Source organism: Populus trichocarpa, chromosome 1, assembly GCF_000002775.5.
Source record: "Populus trichocarpa isolate Nisqually-1 chromosome 1, P.trichocarpa_v4.1, whole genome shotgun sequence".
Lineage (NCBI taxonomy): Eukaryota > Viridiplantae > Streptophyta > Magnoliopsida > Malpighiales > Salicaceae > Populus > Populus trichocarpa.
This window is the reverse complement of record NC_037285.2, coordinates 19,334,656-19,347,510: the sequence shown is the minus strand read 5'-3', so window position 1 is coordinate 19,347,510 and position 12,855 is coordinate 19,334,656.

Below are 12,855 nucleotides of genomic sequence, written 5' to 3'. Positions count from 1 at the left end.
TGCATTATTTTATTTGTCTGATAAAAAATCTAAGGTTTGTTCGCATTTTCTAGTCGTTGGTCTTGTCTATCTAAAATTCAAGAAAAGCCCTCCTCAATAAGGAGCTTCTTATCTTAATGGGGTAGAACCTAACTGTTTTAACGTAAAAAAAACAATTTAATATCTGGAATATGTATTACGTGTAATGTCATACCCTGGATACTAAAAGACAAACAAAATAAAATTTTTTTGTTATTGAAATTTTGGCCAATGTTCTCTTGACTTTTAAACTGGTTATTAAAGCCAAAATGCATGCTAAAATATTTTTTTCGGGTGTATGAAAAACATAATATGATTTTTTAGCTTTGAGACACTTAACCGTATACAAAAAAACAATTTTTTTTTAATTTTGGGAAGTTTTAACGAAAACCGGGTATTTTAATACCAGATTCGTATTTTTTTTTGAAATGACAAAAAAAAAACAAACTGAGATTAAACAAAACAACGTAAAACAATACATGCGGGGAAATCGCAAAATTTTAAATATATACATATATTAATTATTAATTTTTTTTAAACGGGGCCGGACCCGGCCCAGATCAGTGGGCTAGGCCAGACCCGGCCCACACCAAATGGGCTGGTTACTGTGTTCAAAGACAGTAACCAACCCCCTCACCATTTGCTGCAGAACGTGAATTATTCACGTTCTGCATGCAAATGCAGGCAAGGGCTGAGCAAGAGGAAACAAAACGGGGCAGTAGAAGGTTACCTGGGGTGGCGTCGAGGCGGTGTTGCCAGCGGCGGCGGTGTTGTTGTCGTGATGGAGGGACTGCGGTGGCCGGCGAGGCTTCTCCTTCTCCCTCCTCTCCCTCCTCTGTTTTTTATTTCGTTTTCTTTCCTTTTTCCACTCTTGTGTTCTCTTGTCTCTCTCGTCCTTCGTTCCCCCCCTTTTTTTATTTCTCCTTTTTCAGTCCCCTTTCTCAGCTTCCCCCCCTTTGTATTTATAGGTAAAACAGAGGGGGGGAAGACACCCTACTACCCCTGTCCAAGGGGTACATGGCCGACGCGGCCTCTGTGCGGCCGCCCCGAACCGCCCAAGGGGTACGTCCCCTTCCTTCTTCCACCACGTGGTAAGCAAGTGGGGAGGTTGTGTCGGTGTCTTTTTGAGGTTTAGGAGAGGGAGGGAGAGGAGAAAAGCAGGGGAGGAAAAATCTTCTTCTTCCCTTGCCTCGCGCGTCCAGGGGAAGAAGAAGACCCATAGTGCCGTCAAAACGGCACCGTTTCGGGCTTTTTTTTTTAATGAACAGTGTATGAAACGACGCCGTTTTAGACAAAACATGCCGTTTTATTTAAATGAAAACGGCGCCAAACTTATGTCTAAATACAAATTAGTCCTGAATTTGTGATTTGTTCAATCAAGTCCTAATTGCAATTTTGATTTAAAAATCAATGCAATTGCATCCCTGCCAAAAATCAATCGCCGACCCTGAAGGTGGCCGCCTTTTCCAACTTGGTCCTTAGTCTCTGATTTATGCAATTTGACCCTCAATTGAGCAATAAACTTCTAATTTCTTCAATTTGACCCCTGATTTGGTTTTAATTACAGCCCTTCTATTTACGCGCCTTTTCTAGATCGCCGACCCTGAAAGTGGCCGCCTTTTCCAACTTGGTCCTTAGTCTCTGATTTATGCAATTTGACCCTCAATTGAGCAATAAACTTCTAATTTCTTCAATTTGACCCCTGATTTGGTTTTAATTACAGCCCTTCTATTTACGCGCCTTTTCTAGTTGAGTCCTTAGTTTTGGATATCTTCAATTAAGTCCCTAATTGGCCATCAAACTTCAATATTTATGCAATTAAGCCCCTGATTTGACCAAATTAACTCTAAAAAAAAATATAATTTGACCCCAAAACTTTAATTTCTTTCAATTAAAGCCCAAATTAACTCCAAAATTAATTTTTCTTGCAATCAAACCCTCCATAAAGTCAATTAAACCTTCAATACAATTTAATTGAGTCCATAAATATCTGATTTTGTACTTTTCTTTCTCAAATTGAATTTTCTTTGTCAACAGGGCTCTTATCAGTCAATAAAATACTGTCAAATTTTAATTTTTGTGTTTTTTTAACCTCCTCAACCAATTTTTGACCATTTTCTGAGCGTTTTGGCATCCTTTTTTCATTGTTATATTTTTTGATAATATTTTTTGATTTTTTTGAATTTTTTTTTGAAGAGAGAAAATCTGAATTGGGGAATAACCCAAAAATAGGTTATGATAGTTGCCCCCCTTCTCTTTACAATGCTTACGACCAAAATCTTGCAAGAGATTTTAGATAGTAAGCTTTGTAAAGAAGAAAAAGGAAAACGATTACATTATTTTGGGCAACCTGCCCCTTTTGAAGAAAATTAGTCTGTTTTCACGGGCGACCTGCCCACACACTCACACTTACCCTGGTCTATTTTCATGTGCGACTTGCCCACACATCCTCAAAGTTACCCTGGTCTATTTTCAGGGGCGACCAGCCCACACACTCACTCTTACCTTGGTCTATTTTCATGTGCGACCTGCCCACACATCCTCAAAGTTACCCTGGTCTATTTTCAGGGGCGACCAGCCCACGCACTCACGCTTACCCTGGTCTATTTCCATGGGCGACCTGCCTAAGTAGAAAAACAAAGAGTGGGTCTCATTGTAATTGGTGACCTACCCAGGTGAAGGAATGGTCTCATTGTAATGGGTGACCTACCCAGATAAAAAAACATGGAGAATGGTCGAGTTGTAATGGGTGACCTACCTAAATGAAAAAAAGAAAGAGTGGTCTTGTTGTAATGGGTGACCTACCCAGGTGGAGGAATGGTCTCATTGTAATGGGTGACCTACTCAGATAAAAAAACATGGAGAATTGTCGAATTGTAATGGGTGACCTACCCAAAATAGAAAAAAGAAAGAGTGGTCGTGTTGTAATGGGTAACCTACCCAGGTAGAGGAATGGTCTTATTGTAATGGGTGACCTACCCAGATAAAAAACATGAAGAAGTGGTCGAATTGTAATGAGTGACCTACCCAGATGGAAAAAAGGAACAGTGGTCGTGTTGTAATGGCTGACCTACCCAGGTGGAGGAATGGTCTCATTGTAATGGGTGACCTACCCAGATAAAAAAAACATGGAGAATGGTCGAATTGTAATGAGTGACCTACCCAAAAGGGAAAAAAAAAGAGTGGTTATGTTGTAATGGGTGACCTACCTAGGTGGAGGAATGGTCTTATTGTAATGGGTGACCAACCCAGAAAAAAAACAAGAAGAAGTGGTCGAATTGTAATGGGTGACCTACCTAAATGGAAAAGACCTACCCAAATGGAAAAAGGAAGAGTGGTCGTGTTGTAATGGGTGACCTACCCAGGTGAAGGAATAGTTTCATTGTAATGGGTGACCTGCCCAGATAAAAAAACATGGAGAATGGTCGAGTTGTAATGGGTGACCTACCTATATAAAAAAACATGAAGAAGTGGTCGAATTGTAATGGGTGACCTACCCAAAAATAGGAAAAAGAAAAAGGGGTCGAGTTGTAATGGGTGACCTACCCAGGTGGAGGAATGGTCTCATTGTAATGGGTGAACTACCCAGATAAAAAAACATGGAGAATGGTCGAATTGTAATGGGTGACCTACCTAAAATGGAAAAAAAGAAGAGTGGTCGTGTTGTAATGGGTGACCTACCCAGATAAAAAACATGAAGAAGTGGTCGAATTGTAATGGGTGACCTATCCAGATGGAAAAAAGAAAGAGTGGTCGTGTTGTAATAGGTGACCTACCCTGGTAGAGGAATGGTCTCATTGTAATGGGTGACCTACTGTAAATCCCGGGAAAAATCAAGGCTGGATTAAATTAAAGAGTATGAACTAAACTAAAAAGAAGTGGGGGCAAAACAAATACACTTAAAGAAAATAGGGCCTAAATGAAAATAATAATAATAAATAAATAAATAAAGATCTGCAACTATCATAAAGAAAGAAAATAGGGAGTTTTTGTATCCATTTTTTTACAAATCAAGAGAGAAACACAAAAAATTCCTAGAACCCATCCAAGATTAAGGGTTATTCGTAGAATAAACACTGGTGGGCAAGGGATTAACAAGAAAATTTGAACAAGAAGAGAAGAGGGGAGGGCCAGCTGTCATTAGAAAGAAAATGAGGGAGTTGAAGATCGAAACCTTGATTCGTACCGGGTAAGGTGTTCTAAACATGGTTTATGAGTTGTTTCAAAGTCGATTATAAATTGATGCCTGGATGTTGAATTATAGTTAGGGTTCTTAGACTTGAATTTAGGGAAAATATATGAGCCGCTAAATTAAATAACTATAGGTGTTGTGTGTATTAAGGTTGACGAATCTGGACAGTTTTGTCTGTTCACTTTCAGATGGATTTTGGGTAGGAGGATGAAGGAATTAGGATCAGGTTCCTCATAAAAATTGTAGTTTTAGATGTCGACTAACTAAGAAAATTGGTCTTGCTCAATTTGGAGTTATAGAACTCCAGCTATAGGTCACCAACCGAGACTGGGTCATAACAGACCCTGTAGGGTAATAGGTCTGGTTCGTTGATAAACAATTTTAACTGTCTTGGAGGCAGATCTGGGTTCTCCTTCCTTCAGAGAACTTATATCCTCATGTCTTAGCTTCCAACGAGACTAATCTCGCTTGAAACGAAGTTCTATAACTTTAGATACAGTTAAACATCCGAGGAGAAGTTGGACAGTAACAGTTCAAATGTCTAGACAGTAACAGTTCAAAACAAGACAGTAACGGTTCAAAAACAAGATAGTAACAGTTCAAATGTCTAGACAGTAATAGTTGGACAATAACAGTTCAAATGTCTAGACAGTAATAGTTCAAAACAAGACAGTAATGGTTCAAAAACAGGACAGTAATAGTTCAAAAACAAGACAGTAACAGTTCAAATGTCTAGACATTAACAGTTCAAAACAAGATAGTAACGGTTCAAAAACAAGGTAACAGTTCAAAACAAGACAGTAATGGTTCAAAAACAAGACAGTAACAGTTCAAAACAAGACAGTAACGGTTCAAAAAACAAGACAATAACAGTTGGACAGTAACAATCCAAATATAAAGAAAGGAATGATAACTATGGTTGGACAAATAACGACAATATTAATGGGTGAAATGAGAAAAACATAAAATATTAAGAAATGACTAAAAGAAAGACTTATTGATTGTTGATATGGTTACTATAAAACATATCCTAGGTGAGGAAAATTTATGAGATAAACCTGTGATTTGCAGGAGGGACCACAGGTGTGGTGCAACAACAACAGCAGGAGAGCACGGATAAAGCTTCTATTGCAGTTAGGTGAATCGCACCTTGATTAGTACTTAAAAGTGCATTTTTATCAATGTTTTATATCATCATTTTGCACTTGAAGTATCAATAACTCCTTAACTAAAACATGTTTTATAATAACATATCTAATAATATAAGATACCTTTAATTTATGGTAAATATTCATCTTAAATGCAGGCCTATCACATAAATGAAAGAATTGATTGATGAGTTGAAGTACTGAAATTGAAAGGACAAAGAGATGGCCAAACTTAGAAAAGAGATGTTGGTGCAGTCGAAACTGGAACATTGTTTGGTAATCGGGTCATATCTGGAGCTGTAGATCTCGGATTTAGGTCTACTTTATATGGATGGAAAGGTAAGACATAGGCCTACAACTTTCATGGGAGTCCAAGATTTAACAAGGCCGTTTTCAAGTCCAAATTGTAGCAACAACGAAGAAGTCCGAATCTGTCCTGCAGCCCAGACACTGTTTAGTGTTCAGCCCATATCTCGAGTTCTAGAAGTCCAAATGATCTCAAAATTTTACCCTGGAAAGATGAGACAATTCCCTAGAACTTTCATGATTTAAGTCTGTTCAAATTATGACGTTATCAATGACGTTTTAGGCAGACACGAAGATAAGAATTGTCACCAAGTCAAGATGTGGCCACCCATTCATCAATTAGTCAACAAATCAATAGTTCCGAATTTTGACCTATAAAAGGAGGCATTTGCCATGTATTTAGGCATCTTGGTGTTCAGATCAAGATCATGCTCTTGCTCTCTCTTTTGTAATACTTAAGTTTTGTTTATATTAATCTCTTGTTTATGCCTTTCATTTCCTTTTCTTTACTTAGTTAACTTCTTTCTCATTTATGTTCTTATCTTGTTTATTTATGTTTCTTTCTTTCATTATGTGTAGCTAAGTTAATTATATCAAGGTGAAAAGGGTACACTAATGGTGTAAGAATAAGTATAATATAAACTTAACATGGACCTTAATGTTGGATACTAACATTCTTTATATTTGTTATCTTGTTCACTTTTAATACTTTGCTTGTTAAATGGTTAATCTAGATTTATGTTGTATAACACTTGGTACAACAAATACTTGGCACTTTCATAGCCCATACTGTATGGTATAACCGACACCTGAGCTATGAAAGGAACTTGATTTGTTGTTAACATGAGTTATAATCATGAATGCGTGACAACATTTACAAGTAAATCTTCTTTGTGTGTAATCATGTTAACAATTTATAATCTAATTGGAACCTCCTTTGTGTGTGGTTTCCAATTGAATAATAAGAGTTTATACTATACTTGTTTGAAATACCATTAGTGGATCCTCTAACCTTGACATTTGTTGTTATCATTGTTTAATCCTTACGTTAATCTTCCATCTCAAAGTTCTCATCAACTTCCTTTTCTTCTTCTTCTTCTTCTTCATTATTACTACTGTTATTATTATTATTATTATTATTATTATTATTATTATTATTGTTACTATTGTTGTTGTATTATTGTTGTTTATAATTTATACAATTAACCTCCTTGTGGTTCGACCCCGGTCTTGCCGGGTTATTTATTACTTCGACACTCCTGCACTTGGGAGAAGACATCAATCTTTTAGTCGTGTCAAGTTTTTGGTGCCGTTGCCGGGGAGGTAAATTCTTGTACAAATTATAGTATTTATTTTATTTTCTCTTTTCACTTTTCTTGTATCTAACTTTGTTTATTTTTTTTGTTTTGTTTCCTTTTGTTTTGTTTTCTTCTTCTTTTTACACGTGCATGAGAGTCTGGTCACGTACATTAAATGATAGACTTTGTAGGGTATCCTCATCATTTTCAGAAAATATGGCCGAAGAAGATAACCAATCGCTTCATAATGAGAATAATGAGAATATTCGGGTCAGAACACTTAGAGACCACATGAATCCCACAAGAACAAGTGCACCCTCATGCATAGTTTTCCCCCCTGATGCATCTCATTTTAATTTTAAGCCAGACATTATTCAACTTTTACCTTCTTTTCATGGCTTAGATTTAGAAAATCCATACTTGCATTTAAGGGAATTTGAGGAGGTCTGTAACACCTATAATGACTCAAATTGTAGCATGAACACCATTAGGTTAAAGCTTTTTCCTTTTTCATTAAAAGATAAAGCTAAAACATGGCTACAAAATTTGAGACCAGGATCTATTCGTGCTTGGGATGAAATGCAACAACAATTTTTAAAGAAGTTTTTTCCATCCCACATAATAAACTCTTTCAAAAGACAAATCATCACTTTCACTCAAAAACCAGGAGAAACATTTTACCAATATTGGGATAGGTATCAAGACTTGCTTAATACTTGCCCTCATCATGGCTTTGAAACATGGAGATTGGTTTCACATTTTTATGAAGGGTTAACTCCTAGAGATAGGCAAATGGTTGAATTGATGTGCAATGAAACTTTTGAGGATAAAGACCCTAATGAAGCAATGGAGTACCTAGACTTGCTAGCTGAAAATGCGTAAAATTAGGACACTACAGGAACTTATGAGGCACCAAGTAAAACCCAACCTCATACATCTAGTGGAGGTATGTACAACCTTAGGGAAGATCATGAACTCCAAGCCAAGTTTGCATCTTTAGCTAAAAAAGTCGAGGCACTAGAATTAAAAAAGAGCGGTCAACTAAAATCTGTTCAAGACATTGTGTGTCAAATCTGTGAAACCAATGAACATTCAACCAATGACTGTCCAACTTTGCCCTCTTTTAAGGAATGTGTCCATGAATAAGCCCATGCTTTAAACAGTTTCCAAAGGCCCAATCATAACCCATACTCGCAAACATACAACCCTGGTTGGAGAAATCACCCAAATTTCAATTGGAAGAGTGATAACAATAATGCACAAACTTCACAGCCACCGTTTCAAGCACACCATAATTTCCAAAGTTCTCATAGATATGCACCTCCTTATGCTCCACCTCCTAGAAGAAATCTTGAGGAAACATTGCATGCATTTATGGAAAAGCAAGAGGCAATCAACACTCAACTTGCTCAAAGTATGACAGATTTCAAAGATACTCTTGCAAAATTCACATCTGCTCTCAGTTTACAAGAGAAAGGTAAGTTTCCATCTCAACCACAACAAAATCCCAAGGGGCAATACAATGTGAATGCAAGTAGTTCTGGAAGCCAACACATGGATCAAGCCAAATCAGTCATCACTCTTTGCAATGGTAAGGTTATTACCATGAATGCGTGACAACATTTACAAGTATTACCATTATTCGAATAAGATAACTAATGTAATCATGTTAACAATTTATAATCTGATTGGAACCTCCTTTGTGTGTGGTTTCCAATTGAATAATAAGAGTTTATACTATACTTGTTTGAAATACCATTAGTGGATCCTCTAACCTTGACATTTGTTGTTATCATTGTTTAATCCTTACGTTAATCTTCCATCTCAAAGTTCTCATCAACTTCTGTTTCTTCTTCTTCTTCATCTTTATTATTATCATTATTAATAGTATTATTATTACTACTGTTATTATTATTATTATTATTATTATTATTATTATTATTATTATTATTATTATTATTGTTGTTGTTGTTGTTGTACTATTGTTGTTTATAATTTATACAATTAACCTCCCTATGGTTCGACCCCGGTCTTGCCGGGTTATTTATTACTTCGACACTCCTGCATTTAGGAGAAGACATCAATCTTTTGGTCGTGTCACACCTATACTTTCTAAGTTAAATTCCATGATTTAATATATATTACCGATGTGAAATGTGAATTACTGAATGTATGTGTAATCAAGGTGAAAGGTTGTTGTGTGAATTGTCGAGTGGTGAAATCATCGTTGACAAAAGAAATATGAAAAGTGTGATTTGAGGCATAAACTAACATATATTTAGTGTATGTTAGAATCTCGGGTAAGGGGATCGAGCATGTATTGACTAGCATATATTTAGTGTATGTTGGGATCCCGGGTAAGGGGATCGAGCATGTATTGACTAGCATACATTTAGTGTATGTTGGGATCCCGGGTAAGGGGATCGAGCATGTATTGTCTACCATACATTTAGAGTATGTTAGGATTCTGGGCGAGGGGATCACCGTGTAATGGCTAGCATACATTTAATGTATGTTAGGATCCCGGGTAAGGGGATCACCTTGCATCGACTACTACGGGGTGATGATGATGATACCAGCGAAATTTGTATCGGTAATGTGTTACGCAAAAATAATCATGGTTGATCTTATAAAGTCAGAAATGGAGGTTGATGATGGAAGACGGAACGATTATTAATAGTTGAATAAGGAAGATATTCTAATGAAAAACCAAAAGGGAGAAGTGAACAAAATATGAATGCATGTTACCCTTTTTAAATTGTTAGATATTCATGTTGTTATATTTATTGTGATATTCAAAATAATATGCATTTTGTTTCAGGATCATCGCATGCACGACAGGAGTAGATCCTAGCTTATGTTTCCATTATTGTAATCTAGGTTCTAGGGACTATACCCTTATATTTTGTAAACATGAAAATGTTTGTATAATTGAATTTGTATAATTAATGTCTAAACTTGAATGAATGAACTTAGCTCTGTTGTTCATATAACCATATTTAATGTCTATGTGTTTATATTTTTATCCATCCACAATAATATTTTGTTATATAATGTGTATCATAAATATTGTGGTTGGTCGGTGTGATAATATTTGTAGAATTGAAAACTGGGTTGATTGGGTCGGGATTGAGTTATGAGACACGAGTTACTAGAAGTGTAAACAGGTTACATGTCGATAACTTAGAACCTTCCGGTATAAGGGGGGACCTTGTCGAAATTTCAGATGTTAATACGAAGACCATGAATATATATATATATAAAAAATTCTAATTACTCTGTTTTCGGTTGATATGAGATTGTTGCTTTTATCCCGGTATAGGGGGGATGTTACACCTACCCAGATAAAAAACATGAAGAAGTGGTCGAATTGTAATGGGTGACCTACCCAAATGGAAAAAGGAAGGGTGGTCGTGTTGTAATGGGTGACCTACCCAGGTGAAGGAATAGTCTCATTGTAATAGGTGACCTACCCAGATAAAAAAACATGGAGAATGGTCGAGTTGTAATGGGTGACCTACCCAAATGGAAAAAAAGGAAGAGTGGTCGTGTTGTAATGGGTGACCTACCCAGGTGGAGGAATGGTCTTATTGTAATGGGTGACCTACCTAGATTAAAAAACATGAAGAAGTGGTCGAATTGTAATGGGTGACCTACCCAAAAATGGGAAAAAGAAAGAGGGGTCGAGTTGTAATGGGTGATCTATCCAAGTGGAGGAATGGTCTCATTGTAATGGGTGACCTTCTCAGATAAAAAAACATGGAGAATGGTTGAATTGTAATGGGTGACCTATCCAAAATGGAAAAAAGGAAGAGTGGTCGTGTTGTAATGGGTGACCTACCCAGGTGGAGGAATGGTCTTATTGTAATGGGTGACTGACCCAGATAAAAAACATGAAGAAGTGGTCGAATTATAATGGGTGACCTACCCAGGTGGAGAAATGATCTCATTGTAATGGGTGACCTACCTAGATAAAAAAAACATGAAGAAGTGGTCGAATCATAATGGGTGACCTACCCAAAAATAGGAAAAAGGAAGAGGGGTCGAGTTGTAATGGGTGACCTACCCACGTGGAGGAATGGTCTCATTGTAATGGGTGATCTACCCAGATAAAAAAACATGAAGAATGGTCGAATTGTAATGGGTGACCTACCCAAAATGGAAAAAAAAGGAAGAGTGGTCGTGTTGTAATGGTTGACCTACCCAGGTGGAGGAATGGTCTCATTATAATGGGTGACCTACCCAGATAAAAAACATGAAGAAGTGGTCGAATTGTAATGGGTGACCTACCAAAAATAAAAAAAAAGGATGATGAGGGCTCAAAGGCGCACTCGAAAGGAGGTAGGGTTACCAAACGCACTACCCAAATGGTGAGGGTTCAAAGGCACACTAAAAAAAGAAAGAGGTAGGGTTAGAAAACGAACTACCTAAAAGTTTGATGATGGATTACCAATTTGCTGAAATGTTGAAAACAATGCATTATGATTGATATGCATGTATACGTACTTGAGAAATATAGGCCCCCATTTCTTCATGGTGTCTTTCTTTTCTCAAAAGTTGGCGTGTTGGTAGTAAACTTCGATGACTTTTTCATTCTTGCTTACTCAAGTCACATTATGTGAGCTGGACCTTTGGATGGGTTTTGCTACTCATTCCTTTATCTCAAGGGTTGTCAACTCTGCCTGATATTTTTAGAAAGGGAATCATGGAGCCAACCCTACTGTGTGTTTTTGATTGCCCCCCAGCTTGATCATGCCCCCCAAGTGTTCAATTGGGTTTACTTTGGGGGTGAGGATATGTGAATGAAGGTTTGACATAGAGTTGTTTTCATGCAGAATTTTTGAAATTTCAAAGCTATTCCGAACACAAAAATCATTTTGATATTAGTTCAAAGCAAACTTGTTCTAAAGAATTCAAACGATTCCTATGGACAGGTTTCTTAAAGTGATATTTGGTTTGTCAAAAAGGGTTTAAATTTCAATTTGAGGGTTATTAAAAACTGAATCGGTTCAAAGCATTTATTTTATTTGCATGAATAATGATTTGACCCGCATGTGAAAGCACTGCCTACCGATCTAGATTGCTTGCCTTTGATTAGAAAGGGCTTGATCAGGTACATAATATAGGCTTTGGCTATTGGTTATGAAGAAAAGGATACTTTGCAGGCTCAAAAGGTGTTTAAGGGATTTCAAGATTAGGATCACTTGTGCTTGTTTCCTGACCTTTTGTCTTTGGAATGTCTTTCGAAAATGGTCTGTCATGCCCCCGAGTGTCGGGTTTGGGCTCTTTCTCTTTGTTTTCTTCATTTTTGTTTGGTTGAGCATAATCAGCTCAGTTATTTTTATGAGAAGCTCAAATCTTTTGGATCCTTTGGATTTTCTTTATCATGCCCCAGCTTTGCGTGGGCAGCTTTGATCATTGAGAATTTTCTTTTATGCCCCCCAGTGTTGTTTGGGCACATTTGAGGTTTTTTCTATGTCTCTCGCACTTGCCCCTCAGTGTGGGGTGTGATCCTAGCGAAGGTTATTTTCAAAAAACGTTACCAGGCTCGAAAGGGGACCGCAAAGGATATATTTCAGCCTTGTGAAAGATTTATCAAAGATGATCTTTTCTCATCTCAAATGCATGCATTTAGGAGCGATAAGCCTTGCTTTCATGCCAGTATGCAAAGTGATTATTCATTCAAATAAAATTAAGCTTTTGAGTCACCTCATGGGGTTTTTTTTCCTTTGTTTTTGTTGTCTTTTTTCTTTCAAGTTTCTAGGTATATGTTTACCTGTCTAAGAAATCACTTGAATTTCCAGAATTCGTTTGTTTTGGACAAACATCAACATAATTTTTGTTTTTGTACTCACTTTTGAGGTCCCAAAAAATGTCCTTGAAAACATATGAG